Raw genomic sequence first — 21,101 nt, 5'->3', positions numbered from 1 at the left:
TAATTCGTTTTTTCTTCAGTGAAGTTTCTCCAACACTCACTGGACATATCATACAGTGCCTTCAAGTACAGGACTTTTTGTTTGTTTGTTGTTTTTAAGACCGAGTCTCGCTTTGTCACCCAGGCTGGAGTGCAGTGGCGCGATCTCAGCTCACTGAAACCTCCACTTTCCCGGTTCAAATGATTCTCCTGCCTCAGCCTCCTGAGTAGCTGGGACTACAAGCGCACACCACCACGCCCAGCCAATTTTTTGTAATTTTAATAGAGACAGGGGTTCACCACGTTGGCCAAGCTGGTCTCAAACTCCTGACCTCAGGTGATCTGCCTGCCTAGGCCTCCCAAAGTGCTGCGATTACAGACGTGAGCCACCGCACCCAGCAATTATAGTTTTTCTTAAATGTTATATTGCTAGTCTTATAGCTGGTAAATGCCTAGACGGCAGGAATTTAGTCTTAGTATTCTTCAGAACAACTGGCACAGGGTTTTACACAAAGTAGATATCAATAAATTACAATTTTGAAAACTGCTAAGATTCAGAAACCTACGTAAGACACCTTAGATACACTATGACTCTTCCTGCTAGATCTACTAAATTCAACAGTTTCTATACTTTTAACCATGTAAAAGGTCTTAGGTTATCAAGCATATAATGAAAGCCAGTTTCTGTTAAATAAAGACCCAAAATGTCCCTGATTAAGCCATCTATGCTTGTCTATATTTTTCTCCACTGAGGGTTTTAAGTTCCTATGAAGCAGGCAAATCTAATAACTTAATAACTTTATTAATGAAACAGGTCGGGCATGGTAGCTTAATCCTGTAATACAGTACTTTGGGAGGCTTAGGTGAGAAGATGTTTTGAGGCCAGGTGTTCAAGACCACCCTGGGCAACACAGCGAGACCTCATCTCTATAAAAAATTCTAAAAATGAGTTGAACATGTTGGCACATGCATGTAGTTCCAGCTCCTCGGAAAACTGCAGTGGGAAGACCACTTGAGCCCTAGAGTTCAAGGTTACAGTGAGCTGTGATTGCACCACTGCACTCCAACCTGGCTGACAGAGTGAGACTCTCTCTCTATTTTAAAAGAAAAAAAGGCCAGGCACTGTGGCTCACACCTGTAATCCTAACGGTTTGGGAGGACGAGGCAGGTAGATTGCTTGAGCTCAGGAATTCAAGACCAGCTTGGGCAACACGGTGAAACCCTGTCGCTACACACAACACAAAAAATTAGCCAGTCATGGAGGTGTGCACCTATAGTCCCTGCTACTTGGGTGGCTGAGGCAGGAGGATATCTTGAGCCCAGGAGGTCAAAGCTGTAATGAGCCTAGATCATGCCATTGCACTCCAGCCTGGGTGACAGAGTGAGACCCTGTCTCTAAATAAATAAACAAATAAATAAATATTTTAAAAAAGAAAAAAAATCATAACCAGTCACCAAAGCAATTCTGGGTATTTCTTTTCCCTTGAAGCCTTACAAAAATAAAATTAATCAAAGGAGGATTTTTGTTTTTAATTTTGGAAATAGGGCTCTCATTATGTCATCCAGGCTGGGGACTGCTGTGGCAATTCATGGGTGTGATCATGGCATACTATAGCCTCAAACTCCAGGGCTCAAGCAATCCTCCCACCTAAGCCTCCTGAGTAGTTAGAATTATAGGCATGTGCCACTTCACCCAGTTTAAGGGGATTATTTCTAACTAAAAAGAAACATATAAAGCCAACTGAAGTAAATTACAAAGCTCAAAGGTGATGTAACAATAGAAAACATAGAGAAACATCATAGTCCAGGACAAGGAGACTCAATGTTGTAAAGATGTGAAATGGTCCTCAAATTATTCTATAGATTCAATGTAATTCTAATCAAAATTTCAACAGAATGTTTTCTGAAACTTCATAGTCTAACAACTAGAAATCAAAATGAGAATATTCAATAAAGTTTTATTACCTGCTATCAAAAACTAAAAACCTAGGCCAGGTGTAGTGGCTCACACTTATAATCCTAGCACATTAGGAGGCCAAGGCAGGCAGATCACTTGAACCCAGCGGTTACAGTGAGCTGTAATCATGCCACACCACTGCACTCCATCCGAGGTGACAGAGCAAGGCCCTATCTCAAAAAAACCGAACAACAACAAGAAAAATTATAAAGCTATAGGAATTTGAAATGGTATATGATATTGATGCATAGATACATAAACAGAACAGAAAGGAGACTCCAGAAACTGACTGAAGGGAAACTTATAAAAGGGAGGCATTTCAAATCACTGAAAAAGGCCCTTCCTCCCTCCCCTCCCTAAAAAAAATGAAAATAAAAATAAAAATCACTCCGTCTCAAAAAAAAACGTTAAGTTCTATTTCTAAAAACTATACTAGTTCTGTAAGATAAGAGAATTGTATATAATCACAGGATAAGGAAACAAAACCTCAAAATCATACAGGAAAAGACTAGCAGCTACCATTGCCTCAAAACTGAAAACTTCTATATAGTAGAATGTGCCATTAAAAAAGTTAAAAGTAAGTGACATACTTGGAGAAAATATTAAAGATACGTGATAGTCAAAAGATTAATATCTGGGCCAGGCACGGTGTCTCACATCTGTAAATCCCAGCACTTTGGGTGGACAAAATGAGCAAATTGCCTGGACCCAGGAATTCAAGACCAGCCTGGGCAACAGAGCAACATAGCGAGACCTCGTCTCTATTACAAAAAGAAAAAAAGAAAAAAAAAAAATCTGGATTAATACCCAGAACACAAAAAGCTCCTATAAATTGAGTAGACAAACTGACAAAAAATATGACTCTGCAATTCACAAAAAAAATACATATGTTAAGGCCAGGCACAGTGGCTAATGCCTATAATCCCAACACTTTGGGAGGCTGAGGTGAGTAGATCACGAGGTCAGGAGATCAAGATCATCCTTGCTAACATGGTGAAACCCTGTCTCTACTAAAAATACAAAAATTAGCTAGGTGTGGTGACGGATGCCTGTAGTCCCAGCTACTCGGGAGGCTGAGGCAGAAGAATGGCGTGAATCCGGGAGGCGGAGCTTGCAGTGAGCCGAGATCATGCCACTGCACTCCAGCCTGGGTGACAGAGTGAGACTCCGTCTCAAAAAAAACAGAAAAAGCCAATAAGGATATGGAAAGAAACCCAATTTCACTAATCAGAGAAATACAAATCAAAACAAGGTATCATTTTCCAGACCAGCAAATATTTAAAATTTTGGTAATATCTAGTCTGAGCCAGGCACGGTGGCTCACACCTGTAAATCCCAGAACTTTGGGAGGCTGAAGCAGGAGGATCCCTTGAGCTCAAGAGTTCAAGACCAATCTATGCAACATAGCAAGATTCCATCTCTACAAAAAAAAAAAAAAAATTTCAGACAGGGTCCAGCTCTGTCACCCAGGATGGAGTACAGTGGTCCAATCTCAGCTCACTGCAGCCTCAACTTTACCAGGTTCAGTGATTCTCCTGCCTCAGCCTCCCAAGTAGCTAAGACTACAAGAGTGAGACTACCACACCTGGCTAAAGTATTTTGTATTTTTTTTTTTAATAGAGATGGGGCCTCGCTATGTTGCCCAGGCTGGTCTCAAACTCCTGGGCTCAAGTCATTAGCTACGCTGGCCTCTCAAAGTGCTGGGATTACAGGCATGAGCCAACATGCCCAGGCTCAAAAATTTTTTTTTAATTAACCAGATGTGGGTCAGGCACAGTAGCTCACACCTGTAATACCAGCACTTTGGAAGGCTGAGGCAGGTGGATCACGAGGTCAGGAGTTCAAGATCAGCCTGGCCAACACTGCGAAACCCCGTCTCTACTAAAAATACAAAAAATTACCCACGCATGGTGGCAGGTGCCTGTAATCCCAGCTATTCAGGAGGCTGAGGCAGAAGAATCGCTTGAACCTGGGAGGCGGGAGTTGCAGTGAGCTGAGACCATGCCACTGCACTCCAGCCTGGGCAACAGAGCAAGACTTCATCTCAAAAAAAAAAAAAAAAATTAGCCAGATGTGGTGGTACATGCCTGTGGTCCCAGCTACTCAGGAGGCTGAGACAGGAAAACTGCTTGAGCTTAGAAGGTTGAGGCTACAGTGAGCTTTGATTGTACCACTGCACTCCAGACTGGGTGACAGAGCAAGACCCTGTCTCATTTATTAATAAAAAGAAAAAAAAATGATGGGCATGATGGTTCACACCTGTAATCCCAGCACTTTGGGAGGCTGAGGCCAGCGGATCATTAAGGTCAAGAGTTCGAGACCAGCCTGGCCAACATGGTGAAACCCTCTCTCTACTAAAAATACAAAAATTAGCTGGGCGTGGTGGCACATGCCTGTATCCCAGCTACTCCGGAGGCTGAGGCATGAGAATGGCTTGAACCTGGGAGGCAGAGGTTGCAGCAAGCTGAGATCACACCGCTGCATTCCAGCCCGGAAAACAGAGAGAAACTCCATTTCAGAAAAATAAAAATAAAAATAAACTTTGTTTAAAAAAAAAAAAAAAAAACTAGGACATACATACATTAGCCTAGGTCTACACAGGGTCAGGATCATCAATATTACTGTTTTTCACCTCCCCATCTTTCCCACTGGAAGGTCTTCATGGGCAGTAACACACATGGAGCTGTCATCTCCTATGATAAACAATTGCCTTTTTCTGGAATACCTCCTGGAGAACCTGCCTAAGGCTGTTTTACAGTTAACTTTTTTTTTTCAATGAGTAGAAGCAGTATATACTAAAATAATGATAAACAGTATAGTATAGCAGAGTGTGGTGGCTCATGCCTGTAATCCCAGCATTTTGGGAGGCTGAGGCAGCAAGATCACTTAAAGCCAGGAGTTCAAGACCAGCCTGGGCAACATGGCTCTCTACAAGTTAAAAAAAAAAAATCGGGCTGGGCTGGGCGCGGTGACTCACGTCTGTAATCCCAGCACTTTGGGAGGCTGAGGCAGGCAGATCACGAGGTCAGGAGATCAAGATCATCCTGGCTAATACGGTGAAACTCCATCTCTACTAAAAATAACAAAAAATTACCTGGGCATGGTGACAGATGCCTGTGGTCCCAGCTACTCGGGAGGTTGAGGCAGGAGAATGGCGTGAACCCAGGAGGCGGAGTTTGCAGTAAGCCAAGATTGTGCCACTACACTCCAGCCTGGGAGACAGAGCGAGACTCCATCTCAAAAAAAAAAAAATTTAGTCTGACATGGTCAGGAAATTGAGATGGAAGAATTGCTTGAGCCCAGGAGTTGGAGGCTGCAGTGAGCTTCGATCATCCCACTGCACTCCAGCCTGGGTGACAGAATGAAACCCTGTCTATAAAAAAAAATTAAACTCAAGTAGTAGGTGAGGTATTTGCAAGAAAACAGAAAATAAACTAATATAGTATAATAAATGCATAATCCAGTAACCTAGTTTATTATGAACTATGTAATATATTTGTATCCACTATATATTATGTACTATATGTTACTGCAGTATCATCTAGTACTGAATTTTTAAAAAACATTTTAACTACTATATACTATATATAATCGTACCTGCTATATTCTTATACAACTGGCAGCACAGGTTTGTTTACACCAGTATCACCATAAACAAGAGTAAATGCTGTGCCACGTTAAAACAGCTACCCTATCACTATGCAACAGAAATGTTTCAGCTCCATTATAATCTTATGGAACCACTGTAGTATATGCAGTCCATCATTGACCAAAATATCATTATGTGGCATATGACTGTATTTGTTGTTGGGATTTAGTCTTCTTTTCTCTGAGATACCCACTTTGTCACCCAGGTTGGAATGCAGTGACACGATCATGACTCCCTGCAGCCTTGACCTCCCAGGCTCATGCAATCCACTCACCTCAGCCTCCCAAGTACCTGGGCCCACAGGCACATGCCATCGTACACAGCTAATTTTTAAAAATTTTTTAAAGGAGTGGGGGGTCTCACTGTGTTGCCCAAGCTGGTCTCAAACCCCCACCTCGGCCTCCCAAAGTGCTGGGATTACTGGCATGAGCCACCACGCCCAGCCTTATTTTGTGTGTGTATGTATGTGTGTGTTTGATTTTTGTTGGTCTAGTATCTCATCTCTGCACTTGAATTTCCACTTTTATTATTATTATTTTTTAAATAGAGTCTTTCTCTGTTGCCCAGGCTGGAGTGCAGCGGTGCAATCTTGGCTCACTGCGACCTCCACCTCCTGGGTTCAAGCAATTCTTCTGCCTCAGCCTCTCGAATAGCTGGGACTACAGGCGCGTGCCACCACACCCGGCCAATTTTTGTATTTTTAGTAGAGATGGGGTTTTGCCATGCTGGCCAGGCTGGTCTCGAACTCCTGACCTTAAGTGATCCACCTGCCTCGGACTCCCAAAGTGCTGGGATTACAGATGTGAGCCACCACACCTAGCCAATTTCCAATCTTAAGTATAAACTTCAGCCCTGACTGCCTCACCTCTAAACTATGTCATCCTAATAATCTCCTAAGTGTTCTTCCTAATATTAGCCTCTTACTTCAAACTATTCTCATCACCCTGCAAAATCAAGTATTTTTCAAAGTACTATTTTTTCACTAATACTCATTAACACTCTCCTGCTCAAAAACCTTCAAGGGACAAGATAAAAATATCTGCTCCTTAGCCTGAAGCTCAAGGTCCCGATAATGGGACTATAACCCTCTCTCTCTTTAACTTCATTGTCTATCATACTCCTAAACAAAACCTCACTCTAACCAAAAGCTCTCTGAACACACATTATAAGCATTTACCATAATTTGGCCTTAGCTCCCAATACTCATCCCTCTACCTCACCAAACAATCTTCGTACCCAGCAACTCCTCTAAATCACCATTTCTTCTGCAAATAAAGTTCTACCTCAGTAAGGGAAGGAAACTGAGGAAACATGAGCAAAGGCACAGAAGATAAACTGTGTATATGATATTCACACATACATACACACACACATACATACACACACACATAAACATACACAAATATTTAGTGTCCCATGACTGAGCACAGAGGCATGATGAGATGACACGAGATAAAGCCATTCAGCAGGAAGATTAAGAGTCATGTGACCTTATGCAAATCATTTAACCTCTCTGGGCTTTAGTTTCTTCATTTGCAAAATGAAATAACAGTGTCCATGGCATAGGGTTGTGGCAATTTTTTCATTCACTCAGCAAACATTATTGAGCACTTACTTTGTGCTTGCTAGGTGCTACAAAAACAGCAGGAAACAGGACAAAAATCCCTGTCCTCATGGTACTCGAATTTTAGTAGGGGAAACATCAAACAAGGAAAACAAATAAATACATGATGTAACATGGTATGTTATATACTGTCATGCTACAGAAAAAAATAAAGCAGGGAAGAGAGATGGGGAAGAAATCAAAATCGGAATCAGGGCATTCAAATCAAAATCTGAATTGAGGGAACAAGCTATGCCGTGTTCCACATAGGGGAAATTAGAAATGAAAAGGCACATGCCCAGCATGAACAAGGAAAAGCAAGGAGATGAAGAAGCTGGAGCAGAGATTAAGAAAGGGAATGTTAAGAGGTAAGGTCAGAGAAGTAAGAGGGGACCAGCTCACATAGAACCTTAAAGGCTGCTGTAAGGATTTTAGCTTTTATTTTGCCAGAAATAGGAAGTCACTGTAAGGTTTTGAGCAGAGGAATGACATGACTGGACCTAAACAGCATCAGCATCTCTGATCTAACAGCTTCTCTCTGGCTGCCATATTAAGAATATATCACAGGCTGGGCACAGTGGCTCACACCTGTAATCCCAGCACTTTGGGAAGCCAAGGTGGGTGGATCACTTGAGTTCAGGAGTTCCAGACCAGCCTGGGCAACATGGCAAAAACCCATCTCTACTAAAAATACAAAAATTAGCCAGGTATGGTGGCTCAATCTCAATTCAGATTTTGATTTGAATGTCTTGATTCAGATTTTGATTTCCTCCCCATCTCTCTTCCCTGCTTAATTTTTTTCTGTAACATCACAGTTACATTGGTCCCAGCTACTAGGGAGGCTGAGGTGGGAGGATTACTTGAGCCCAGGAGGCAGAGCTTGCAGTGAGCCAAGATTGTACCACCGTACTCCAGCCTGGGTGACACAGCAAGACTCAAAAAAAAAAAAAAAACAAAAACAAAACCATAAGAGGACAAGGTGAGGAAGAGACCACTTAGGAGATTAAATAATGATCCTTAACACAATGCCCGGCATATGGTAAGTTTCCCTTAAAAGGTGGCTACCAGGCCAGGTGTGGTGGCTCACGCCTGTAATTCTAGCACTTTAGGAGGCCGAGGTGGGGGGATCACAGGTCAGGAGATCGAGACCATCCTGGCTAACACAGTGAAACCCCGTCTCTACTAAAAATACAAAAATTAGCTGTGCATGGTGGCATGCGCCTGTAGTCTCAGCTACTCGGGAGGCTGAGGCAGGAGAATCGCTTGAACCCGGGAGGCGGAGGTTGCAGTGAGCTGAGATCGCATCACAGCACTCCAGCCTGGGTGACAGAGCGAAACTCATTCTCAGAAAAAAAAAAAAAAAAAAAAAAGGTGGCTACCGTATTGATTTTTGGTGACTGACCTGAGTGTTCAGCCCCTTTCAGTAACATAGAGAACTACCTTGCAGGGAAGCAAACCAAAATGGCAGTGACCCTTGACTCTAATTGTCTTCTCTGGGTTCTAGTACAAGCAGCAAAACAGAGAAATGAGGGAAAATTAAATTCTAGAGCCATGATGACTGAAATTTTCAACAATATTCTAAACTTTGCCAGTAAATACCTCAAACAAAAAATATATCAAACTATGAAATTTCATGTGTCTCCTCTGTGAACACATTTAAAGCAAACAATATAAAATATGTATATTTTTTAAAAGGCTAAGATGGAAGATATCATGGATAGTAGTAAAAGCAAAATCCTAAATTACAACTTAAGAACTGACGTCTGCCCAGGCACGGTGGCTCACACCTGTAATCCCAGCACTTTGGGAGGCTGAGGCGTGTGGATCACGAGGTCAGGAGATAAAGACCATTCTGGCTAACACGGTGAAACCCTGTCTCTACTAAAAATACAAAAAATTAGCTGGGCGTGGTGGTGGGCACCTGTAGTCCCAGCTACTCGGGAGGCTGAGGCAGGAGAATGGCGTGAACCCCGGAAGGCAGAGCTTGCACTGAGCCGAGATCGCACCACTGCACTCCACCCTGAGCGACAGAGTGAGACTCAGTCTCAAAAAAAAAAAGAACTGACATCTTACTTGTCACTAACACATTCACAATATACTAGTTTGGAAGAAAGGCTTATATCCCCAGGACCTGTTCCCTACCATGGAACAAGTAAGTCACAGAAAACCTGCCTTAGGCTCTTGAAGAATAACTACTAGTTTAAAAGTGCATTATATAATCCACCTCTCTTCATAAATGTCCCACAACTCATTTAATCTAAGGCAAAATTTGTGATATGTCCTCCAATTTCCTTACTGATAGCTACTACTTCTCCCTCATCTCAAGATAGAAAAAAAGTCATTTTGACTGGTTTCCATCATTCCAAACAGAGCCATATTACGGCTTTTGTGGGCCTTGGGCACTTTTGCTTTATTATGCTCCTTCCTGCACAAAAAAATATATATATATTTTAACTGTATTTTGGCCAGGTTCAGTGGCTCATGCCTGTAATCCCAATACCAAGAGGCCAAGGCAGGAGGATCACCTGAGCCCAAGAGTTCGAAGCTATGGTGAGCTTACAATCAGGCTACTCTATCCCAGCTTGGGTGACAGAGCAAAACCCTTTCTCTAAAAATAAAAATAAAGCCTGACCAACATGGTGAAACCCTATCTCTACCAAAAATGCAAAAATTAGCTGGACGTGGTGGTACACCCCTGTAATCTCAGCTACTCAGGAGGCTGAGGTGGGAGAACTGCTTGAACCTGGGAGGCAGAGGCTGCAGTGAGATCATGCCACTGCACTCCAGCCTGGGCAACAGAGTGAGACCCCATCTCAAAATAAATAAATAAATAAAATTTAATTGAAATTATATTTTATGGCTGTATTGACACAAAAAGCAATATATGAAAATATTTTGTTTCACCTAATAGTTTTTTCTTCTGATTTTACAAGAGACTAAAACATTATCATAGACCCCCTAAAAGTACTGTGGGCCACATATGCACTGTGCCTACTATGCTTAATGGATGGTCATCCTCGCTTCCAAAGCGCGTCACCAGATCTTGCTCACCTTTTTTTTTTTTTTTTGAGACGGAGTCTCGCTCTGTCGCCCAGGCTGGAGTGCAGTGGCGGGATCTCAGCTCACTGCAAGCTCTGCCTCCCGGGTTCCCGCCATTCTCCTGCCTCAGCCTCCCGAGTAGCTGGGACTACAGGCGCCCACAACCGCGCCCGGCTAATTTTTTGTATTTTTAGTAGAGACGAGGTTTCACCGTGGTCTCGATCTCCTGACCTTGTGATCCGCCCGCCTCGGCCTCCCAAAGTGCTGGGATTACAGGCGTGAGCCACCGCGCCCGGCCTCTTGCTCACCTTTTAACAGCACTTGTATGATTACCTCCTTTCATATTTGGCTCAAACATTAGTCCAAGTCTCCTTGGCAGGAAAAGTATACTATAAACAATTCATTTGTAAAGATGATAAACTTAATACATTTCTGGTTATTTTCCCAGCAGGGGGAAGAATTTAACAAGGCAGCTCACCTTTTCTCACCTGTTGGACAAAACACCAGTAAAAGAGCCAGCTGAACTTAAGGCTGAAGTTAGGGGGCAAGGCAAGTGTATCTCATATAATCTTAGGCTCATCAAAAATAAAAACATTCTGGCCAGGAGTGGAGGCTCATGCCTACAATCCTAGCACTTTGGGAGGTTGAGGTGGGCCTTGAGCTTGAGCCTGGGCACATAGCAAGACCCTGTCTCAATAAAAACAAAAAAAATTACTGAGTTAGAAACTTTTTTAAAAAATTTTTTAATTTTATTACTAAAAAAAATTAAACAAATAAGGACTTTTATGATTCCCTATTTCCCTTAAAGATGACATAAAAGGTCTGTTCCTACCCACATCTTTACTAATATGCTACTCAGAAGGCAGAGTGTCCTCAAAAAACAAAATTAAGGAGAATCAGAGGAAATTAAGTATGCTTTTGCGTAAAAATATAACCTGAAAACAATCTGCTCTTTTCACATATCCTATTTCAAATGACACCAATATTGATCTAATTATTTTAAATTTTTAGTGGCAATATAAAATGCTGGTTCCAAGAACACACTATTTAAAATAAAAGGGAAGTTATAACACTTTAAAAGAACTGAAAAGTAACCTGCAGTGCTAAAAAGCTTTCACTTGAAAAATATAAATACAGTTAGCAGCTTGGAAAACACTGTGATTGACACTAACATATGCATAATCCTGGCAAGGGGTCACCTGGGTGGAGGAAGGTACACGTGTATTCTATTGTAACCTCCAACTCAGTGAATGCAACTGGGAACCAAATTCTCTATTTTTTTTCAATTTTATTTTTTTACTTTTAATTTTATGGGTACATAGTAGGTGTATATAGTATTTATGCAGTACATGAGGTATTTTGATACAGGCATACAGAGCATAATAATCACATCATGGTAAATGGGGTATCCATCACCTCAAGCATTTACCATTTCCTTGTGTTACAAACATTCCGATTATACCAAAGTCTTACGTGACTCCAAACCTCTATTTTAGGCTCAGGGCTACTGGAAGATCCCATTTCCATTCCTTAACCCTACAAATCTCTAGTATCATTTCAAGTTATCCCAGACTTTGTCTCTGCAATCAGAATTTCACACCATAGGAACCCCACAGTACCAAAAGGTGGTTATGGATGGTCAAAACTACAGAAAGGCATTTTAGTGAGATGCCTCAGTAAGATATTGATGATAACAGCAACAATTATATGCAAAGCACTGTTTTTAGCACTTTATATTCTTTATCACATTAATATTCAAAACAAGCCTAAGGTAGGTACTACCATCTCCACTGCACTGACTAGAAAAAGTGATGAGAATTTAAGTAACCTGAAAGACACACAGAGAAAGTGCTAAGAACCAAGAGAAGCCTCCAGACAGAGAAAGACAGGAAAAGACTGGTTTAAACAATGGATCAAGAGTCAGAGGCCAGGCGCAGTGGTTCACGCCTGTAATCCCAGCACTTTGGGAGGCCGAGACGGGCAGATCACAAGGTCAGGAGATCAAGATCACCCTGGCTAACAAGGTGAAATGCCGTCTCTACTAAAAATACAAAAAAATAGCCGGGCATGGTGGCGGGCACCTGTAGTCCCAGCTACTTGGGAGACGGAGGCAGGAAGATGGCATGAACCCAGGAGGTGGAGCTTGCAGTGAGCTGAGATCGTGCCACTGCACTCACTCCAGCCTGGGTGACACAGCAAGACTCCGTCTCAAAAAAAAAAAAAAGAGTCAGAATGGGGCCAAGCACTTTGGCTCACTCCTATAATCCCAGAACTTTGGAAGGGTGAGATGAGAAGATTGCTTCAGACCAGGAGTTTGAGACCAGCCTGGGAAATATAATAAGACCCCATCTCTAAAACAAAAGGAAAAAAAAGGAATCAGAATAGCAAAATATTTCTCAAAAGGAACATTGGAAGACAGAACCAAGGCTTTCAAAAACTCTGAAGGAAAATGATTTCCATGTAGAATTCTAGTCTATCTTCATGGATGGTGAAGATAGTGGGTCTATGATGACAGTCATTACTACTAGGCCTGATACAACAGACATCACTCTAGGTATTTTTTAATAATTTCAATTTTTGGCCAGGCATGGTGGCTCACGACTCTAATCCCCGCACTTTGGGAGCCCGAGAAGGGCTGATCATCTGAGGTTGGGAGTTCAAGACCAGCCTGACCAACATGGAGAAACCCCATCTCTACTAAAAACACAAAATTAGCCAGGGTGGTGGCACAAGCCTGTAATCCCAGCTACTCGGGAGGCCGAGGCAAAAGAATTGCTTGAACCTGGGAGGCAGAAGTTGCGGTGAGCTGAGATGGCGCCACTGCACTCCAGCCCGGGCAACAAGAGCAAAACTCTGTCTCAAAATAATAATAATAATAATAATAATAATAATAATAATAATTTGAATTTTTATTTTACATTTCAGGGTACATGTGCAGGTTTGCTACATGGGGATATTGTGTGATACTTAGGTTTGGGGTACGGATGATCCTGTCACTTAGGTAGTAAGCATAATACCCAATAATTAGAGTTTTCAACCCTTGTCCCCCTTTCCCTACCCCCTCTGGTAGTGCCCAGTATCTACTGTTGCCATCTTTATGTCCATGAGCACCTCATGTTTAGATCCCACTTATAAGTGAGAACATGTGGGCCAGGTGCAGTGGCTCATGCCTGTAATCCCAGCACTTTGGGAGGCCCAGGCAGGCAGATCACCTGAGGTCAGGAGTTCGAGATCAGCCTGGCTAACATGGTGAAACCCTGTCTCTACTAAAAATACAAAAATTAGCTGGGCATGGTGGCGGGCGCCTGTAATCCCAGCTACTCGGGAGGCTGAGGCAGGAGAATCACTTGAACCCGGGAGGCAGAAGTTGCAGTGAGCCAAGATCACTCCATTGCACTCCAGCCTGGGTGACAAGAGCAAAACTCCATCTCGGAAAAAAAGAAAAAAATGAGTAAGAATATGTGATATTTGGTGTGTATGTACCACATTTTCTTTATCCAGTCTACTGCTGATGGGTACTTAGGTTGACTCCATTTCTTTGTTATTGTGAATAGTGCTGCAATGTGCCTATGTCTTTTTGGTACAATGATTTCTTTTCACTCTAGGTTTGATGTCTGCTTCTGTAAATAGTTTTATTGAAAGACAGCCATGTCCATTGATTTACATATTGTCTGTGACCACTTTTGTGATATAAAAGCATAGTCGAATTGTTGAGACAGAGACCCTCTGGTCCACAAAGCCTAAATATTTACTGTCTGGTCCTTTACAGAAAATGTTTGCCTTCCTGAAACACTGAGGAGGAGAAAGAAAAAGGTTGACATCCCTTGGTCTATGATATCCATGAGCTATATCTCAGTGACATCCACACGATACCATAGTGACATCCATGAGAAATGAAGGGCTGATGGGAATAAGAATTTAGTTACAGTTTTGGAAAGTTAGGGTAAAATTATAATGACACATTTTCCTGGAAAAAATAGGTTTTCAATACTTTCTGAACAGACAGCCGTGAGATCAGTTTCTGATTTTTACACAAGCACTTACTCTCCTGCAATTTCAGGAATTCTGAAGAAAGCATCTAGAAAATGTATAGTCATCAACCAGGGGCGGTGGCTCATGCCTGTAATCCCAGCACTTTGGGAGGCTGAGGCAAGTGGATCACCTGAGGTCGGGAGTTTAAGACCAGCCTGACCAAAATGGAGAAACCCCAACTCTACTAAAAATACAAAATTAGTCATGCATGGTGGCACATGCCGGAAATCCCAGCTACTCAGGAGGCTGAGGCAGGAGAATCGCTTGGACCCGGGAGGCAGAGGCTGCCGTGAACCAAGATCGTACCATTGTACTCCAGCCTGCACAAGAGTGAAATTCCGTTTCAAAAAAAAAAAAAAAGAAAAGAAAATGTATAATCATCATTGAATTATTTGGAGAATATTACAAATTTTACAATACTCTATAAAATTTAAAATATATATTTTATAATATAAAATGTGCAGACTTTGCATAAGCAGTAAGGACAGTTAAAAAAAGAAGTTAGCAAAATATAAAATTAAAAACAAAAATTTTTTAAAATGTGTAGACTTTCGGCCTGGTGCGGTGGCTCACACCTGTAATCCCAGCACTTTGGGAGGCTGAGGCAGGCAGATCACAAGGTCAGGAGATAGAGACCATCCTGGCTAACACAGCGAAACTCCGTCTCTACTAAAAATACAAAAAATTAGCCAGGCACGGTGGCAGGCGCCCCGGGAGGTGGAGCTTGCAGTGAGGAGAGATCGCGCCACTGCACTCCAGCCTGGGCGACAGAACGAGACTCCGTCTCAAAAAAAAAAAAAAGAAGTGTAGACTTTCCAGAGGTGTCACTTCATTTCTCTGCCTACCCATCTTTTGAACATTTTGCTACTTATTAGTACCTCCAATGAAGGAGGGCAGGGAAAAACAAAAATACACAAAAGTCAAGCTAGCCAGTTCTGTTACATTAGCAGGTAAACATTTACTGGGAAAGAGTTGGAAACTATTATAATGTGTTAGCAAAATTAAAGTTTTAAATGCCTACTGTAATATTGTAATAAGAAATAGATATTTGGTCTCTACCTCCAGTTCCTGAGATAAAACTCTTAAGATCTTTGTAATTTCCTAAGTGATAGGAGCATCTGACAGAGAGCCTTTAAATACCTTAGAATTTCCTGGGTGACGGGAGCATATCTTGTTCTAACAAAGCAACTTAGGGTGAACTCCTAGATAGCTTCTGGGGGCTACTTGCCAGGAGAACCAACCATGTGATTGGAAGGTTGAAACTGTGATTCCCACCTCACTCCCACCTCCTGATAGTGAAGAGGAGCTGAAGGTTAAGCTGATCACCAACGGCCAATAATTTAATCAACCATGCTTACATAATAAAGCCTCCACAAAACCCTAAAAGGTCAGGGTTTGGACAACTTTTGGGCTGCTGAACACAGGGAGGTGCCAGGAGTGTGAAGTGCCCAGGGAGGACACAAAAACTCCACACTCCTTCCTACAGACTTTGCCTTATGCATCTCTTCCATCTGGCTGCTCATCTGTATCCTGTATAATATTCTTTATAATAAATGGATACACACAAATAAAGTGTTTCCCTGAGTTGTGTGAGCCACGCCAGCAAATTAACCAAACCCAAGGAGAAGGCTGTAGCCAGTTGGTTAACACAGGTCACAACCTGGGACATGCAACTGGCATGTGAAGTGGAGACAGTTTTGTATGGTTGAGCCCTACAAATTCAATTGTAACAGTGTCTACCTGCAGATAGTGTCAGATCCTATCAGATCCTATCTGACACTATCTGCAGGTAGACACTGTTACAATTGAATTATAGGATATCCAATTGGTGTCTACTAGAGAACTGCTTAGTGTGCAAGGAAAAATCCAACACACATCTGGTGTCAGAATTGTTGAGTAGTATGTGAGATCAGGAAAAAGCAGTTTGGTTTTTCCTATCTCTTATACCTACAAAGTTCAATATGACCCAACAATGGGACAACATGTACAAGAAACCCTAAATTGAATGTGTGGTATCTAGATTCTGAGAGGAAGTAATTCCTCTATATGCTGGGCTGGATTGCTTAAATCTAGAAGAATGTGTCCTGTTTTGGGTACAATACTTACAGAGGACCAGAGGTGGCCAGTGATGGTGGTGAGAACATGCAAAAACCATGCTGCACTAAAAAAAGGTTGGGGCTGGGCACAGTAGCTCACGCCTGTAATCCTAGCACTTTGGGAGGCCAAGGCAGGTGGATCACTTAAGGCCAGGAGTTCAAGACTAGCCTAGCCAACATGGCAAAATCCCATCTCTACAAAAAATACAAAACTTAGCCAGGTGTGGTGGCACACGCTTGTAGTTCCCGTTACTCAGGAAGCTGAGGCAGAAGGATCGCTTGAACCCAGGAGGTAGAGGTTGCAATGAGCTGAGATCGAGCCACTGCACTCCAGCTTGGGAGACAAAGCAAAACTGTCTCAAAAAAAAAAAGAATTAGGAATTTTCTTTTCTTCTTTTTTTTTTGAGACAGAGTTTAGCTCTTGTTGCCCAGGAGTACAGTGGTGCAATCTCGGCTCACTGCAACCTCTGCCTCCGAGGTTCAAGCGATTCTCCTGCCTCAGCCTCCCAAGCAGCTGCTATAGGGCACCCATGCGCCACCACACCCAGATAATTTTGTATTTTTAGTAGAGACAAGGTTTCACCACGTTGTTCAAGCTGGTCTCAAACTCCTGACCTCAGGTGATCTACCTGCCTTGGCCTCCCAAAGTTCTGGGATTACAGGCGTGGGCCACCACGCCCACCAGGAATTTTCTTTTTAACTTTTGTTTTAATTTAATGTAAATAAGCATTACTATAACATTAAGGCCAACAAAAAGAAATGTTTCCACATTCAATTCATGAAACAATAAACAAATATTTACTCAAAACTATCGTAAGCCAGGCACTGTTCTAAGACAGACAAAATCCCTGACCTCTAGGAGTTTACATTCTAACAAAGAACCTATAAAATAAATAAGCAAATAATATAATTTGTGATACCTACAATCTTACCACTGACAACTTTTTATTCCTCTTAATTTCTGTGTGTGTGTGTGGCACATGCTTGTAGTTTTTTTCTTTTTTCTTTTCTTTTTTCTGTGTGTGTGTTTGTTTTTGAGACAGGGTTTCACTCTCTCTCAGCTGGAGTGCAGTGGCGCAATCACGGCTCACAGTGGAACCCATCTCTACCAAAAATTTTAAAAATCAGTCCCGGCATGATGGCTCACACCTTGGTCTCCCAAAGTACTGGGATTACAGGCCACCACAGCAGTTTGGGAGGCCAAGGTGGGAGGATTATTTGAGCCCAGGAGTTCGAGATCAACCTGGGTAACACAGTGAGATGCCACCTCTATTTAAAAAAATAAGAAATTTAAAAGTATAACAAATAAATAAAAATAAAACATAAATATATTTTTCAAAATTAGCCAGGGGTGGGGCCAGGTGCGGTGACTCACTCCTATAATCCCAGCACTTTGGGAGGCCGAGACAGGCAGATTACCTGAGGTCGGGAGTTGGGAGACCAGCCTGACCAACATGGAGAAACCCCATCTATACTAAAAATACAAAATTAGCCAGGCATGGTGGCGCCTGCCTATAATCCCAGCTACTCAGGAGATTGAGGCAGGAGAATCCCTTGAGCCCAGGAGGCAGAGGCTGCAGTGAGCCGAGATTGTGCCATTGCATTCCAGCCTGGGCAACAAGAGCAAAACTCCGTCTCAAAAAAACAAAACACAAAAAAAATTAGCCAGGGGTGGTGGGTGGCACAAAATCCCAGCTACTTGGGAGGCTGAAGCAGGAGGATGGCTTGGGCCTGGGCTGGGAAGTCAAGTTTGCAGTGAGCTGTGCACACACCACTGCACTCCAGCATGGGCAACAGAGCAAGACCCTGTCTCAAATAAAAGAGAGATCTGAACAGAGCACTTCCATCACCAGAAAAAAGAGAATCTAAAACAAATTCTGAATACCTTGAGACTGTAATATTGAGATGAGGTTTGAGTAAGTTAGCCATACTAGGAAAACAAAGTGCGGCAGAGGGAAAAGAGTGTACTCAGCAAGGACAGAGGCACCCAGGAAGTGAGCAGGAATCCATAAACTATAGCCCCAAAGGCCATGCTCTGTCATTTGTCTTCATATGCCCCACAAGCTAAGAATGATTTTTTTACATATTTTAATGGTTGAAAAAAAATCCAGGTAATAAAATTTTATGACATGTAAAAATTATATGAAAGGCCAGGTGTAGTGGCTCACACCTATAATCCCAGCACTTTGGGAGGCAGAAGTGGATGGATCACCTGAGGTCAGGAGTTTGACACCAGCCTGGCCAACATAGTGAAACCTGCTCTCTACTAAAAATACAAAAAAAAATTAGCCGAGTATGGTGGCCCACGCCTGTAGTCCCAGCTACTCGGGAGGCTGAGCTAGGAAAATGACTTGAACCTGGGAGGCGGAGGTTGCAGTGAGCCAAAGATTGTTCCACTGCACTCCAGCCTGGGCAACAGAGCGAGACTCCATCTCAAAAAAAAAAAAAAAAAAAATTACATGAAATTCAAATTTCAGTGTCTATATATAAAGTTTCCCTGAAACACAGCCATTTCATTTGTTTGTGTATTATTGTCTATGGCTGCTTTAGTGCTGTTATCTAGCAAATGGGCTCGCTGCCCGGTATGCATTGAAGCCAATACTACGGCACCAGCCTTTTTTTTTTTTTTCTATCTCCTACAGGAAGGAGATCTCCTATAGGTAGGAGGCACCAGCTTTTGAGAAAAGAAACGCTTTATTGCAAGGCAGACTAGTGCGGAAACAGGAGGCCCAGCTCAAATCTGTCTCCCTGATTTGGAGTCTGGGACAAGTTTTAAGAGGTTGGAGGGCAAGGGAAAAGATCTGGAAATGTTGGCTTGCCAAGGTCTGATGGGGGGCTTCAAACTTAACCATTTCAGTAAGGTATGTTGAGGCGAATTTTAGCCCTGGATCTTTACGGCCAATGGACCCGTTGCTTCTGAAAACGTTCCAGTATTCAAGTTCTGGTCATGTCCCAGACTTCTTGGTTCTGCTGAGAGAGGGGAGGAGGAATGTTCGTTCTGGGTGCTGTTAGAGATCAAAGCTTTTCCTATTGTGCATGCCCAGGCTACATGACTTGCAATCTTGGCTATTTTATATCTACAAAGTAACCTGACATTCTGTTATCAACAGAGTAGACACTCTCTGGGCTGGTCCTGCAGTTTACTACCACAACAGAATTGCGTAGTACTTAAAAGAAATGCTAAGGCCCATAAATTAAAATATTTACTATCTAGTCCTTTACAGAAAACGTTTGCCAACCCCTCATCTAGAGGACTGAAAGTAGTACACACATGTAATATGGATAAAACAAGTTGTGTATGAGGGAGACATATGGCATGAGATAAACTATGAGGTAGAGGGCTTTATGTGTCAAGCTAAGTAAGGAATCTGAACTTGTCTCAACTTGATTCCATTTACTATGCAAAGCCACTACAGAATTTTATTGAGAGTAACTTGATCAGATAAACCTATGTAAAGACAATTATCTTTTTTCTAAAGGTATCTGAGTTAAAAAGCAACACTTGCCATTTAAAAAAAAAGAAACCTAGAAACATAGCAACACGCTAACAGTGATAGTTGGCTTATCAGAAATTATTCTGGCTGGGCACAGTGGCTCACGCCTGTAATCCCAGCACTTTGGGAGGCCGAGGCAGGCGGATCACAAGGTCAGGAGATCGAGACCAGCCTGGCTAATATGGTGAAACCCAGTCTCTACTAAAAATACAAAAAAATTAGCCGGGCGTGGTGGCAGGCACCTGTAGTCCCAGCGACTCGGGAGGCTGAGGCAGGAGAATGGCGTGAACCTGGGAGGCAGAGTTTGCAGTTAACCGAGACTGTGCCACTGCACTCCAGCCTGGGCAACTAAGCAAGACTCCGTCTCAAAAAAAAAAAGAAATTATTATTTATGCTTATGTATTTATCTTCTCAAAAAAAAAACCACTTTTATAATTCAAATATGAAAATACGTACTTCTTTTCTGTTCAGTTGGTTGCCTTTAATGAAAATACATACTTTTAAACTCACATTCAGATACACACACAAAATTTGTTCTCCAGGTTCTCTTTCTCCCCCTCCACCCCTTTAAGTGGAAACACAAAGTATGCGGAGGAAGAACCTACACATAGCAAAAAAATGAAAGTGTGCCTCTGTCATATTTGTAAAGGATAAATGACATTCCACCATTTCAAATTACGTATTTTATTTTTTATTTTTCATTTTTATATTTTCATAGAGACAGGGTCTCGCTACATTGCCCAGGTTGGTCTCGAACTCCTGGACTCAAGCAATCCTCCTTCCTTGGCCTCCCAAAGTGCTGGGATTACAGGTGTGGGCCTATGTACTTTCTTCACAGACATGAAAGAATAAAATGCTTGGATGCAACATTGTGGCAGAGAAGTCTTCTTATATATGGCTTTTATCGTATCAAACAAAGAGCTAAATCAATATCTTATTGAAACCAGAAATGTTAAAGGATAAGAGAAAATGCAGAACTTCAAGTCAAATTAAAATGTTAAAAATTGATATAAAACTGTATATAACCCTGAGAATATAATTATGGGCTTAAGAAATGCAGTCCCTGATTTATACTACAGTACTTTGCAATTATTGATATATTGCTTGTTAAGATTAAATTCCTTCCTATGTTTCAGTTCCTCAACTAAATTGTCAGGGCCTCATGTGAAGAGAACCATGCCTTTTATTTCTTTTGTGTGTCCCCCACACTGCACCTCATACAATATCCATATATGGCAGGTACTCAATACATG

Source organism: Theropithecus gelada, chromosome 7a (assembly GCF_003255815.1).
Source record: "Theropithecus gelada isolate Dixy chromosome 7a, Tgel_1.0, whole genome shotgun sequence".
In the NCBI taxonomy this organism is placed as follows: Eukaryota; Metazoa; Chordata; class Mammalia; order Primates; family Cercopithecidae; genus Theropithecus; species Theropithecus gelada.
The sequence above is the reverse complement of the archived record's forward strand: the minus strand, read 5'-3'. Positions refer to the sequence as shown.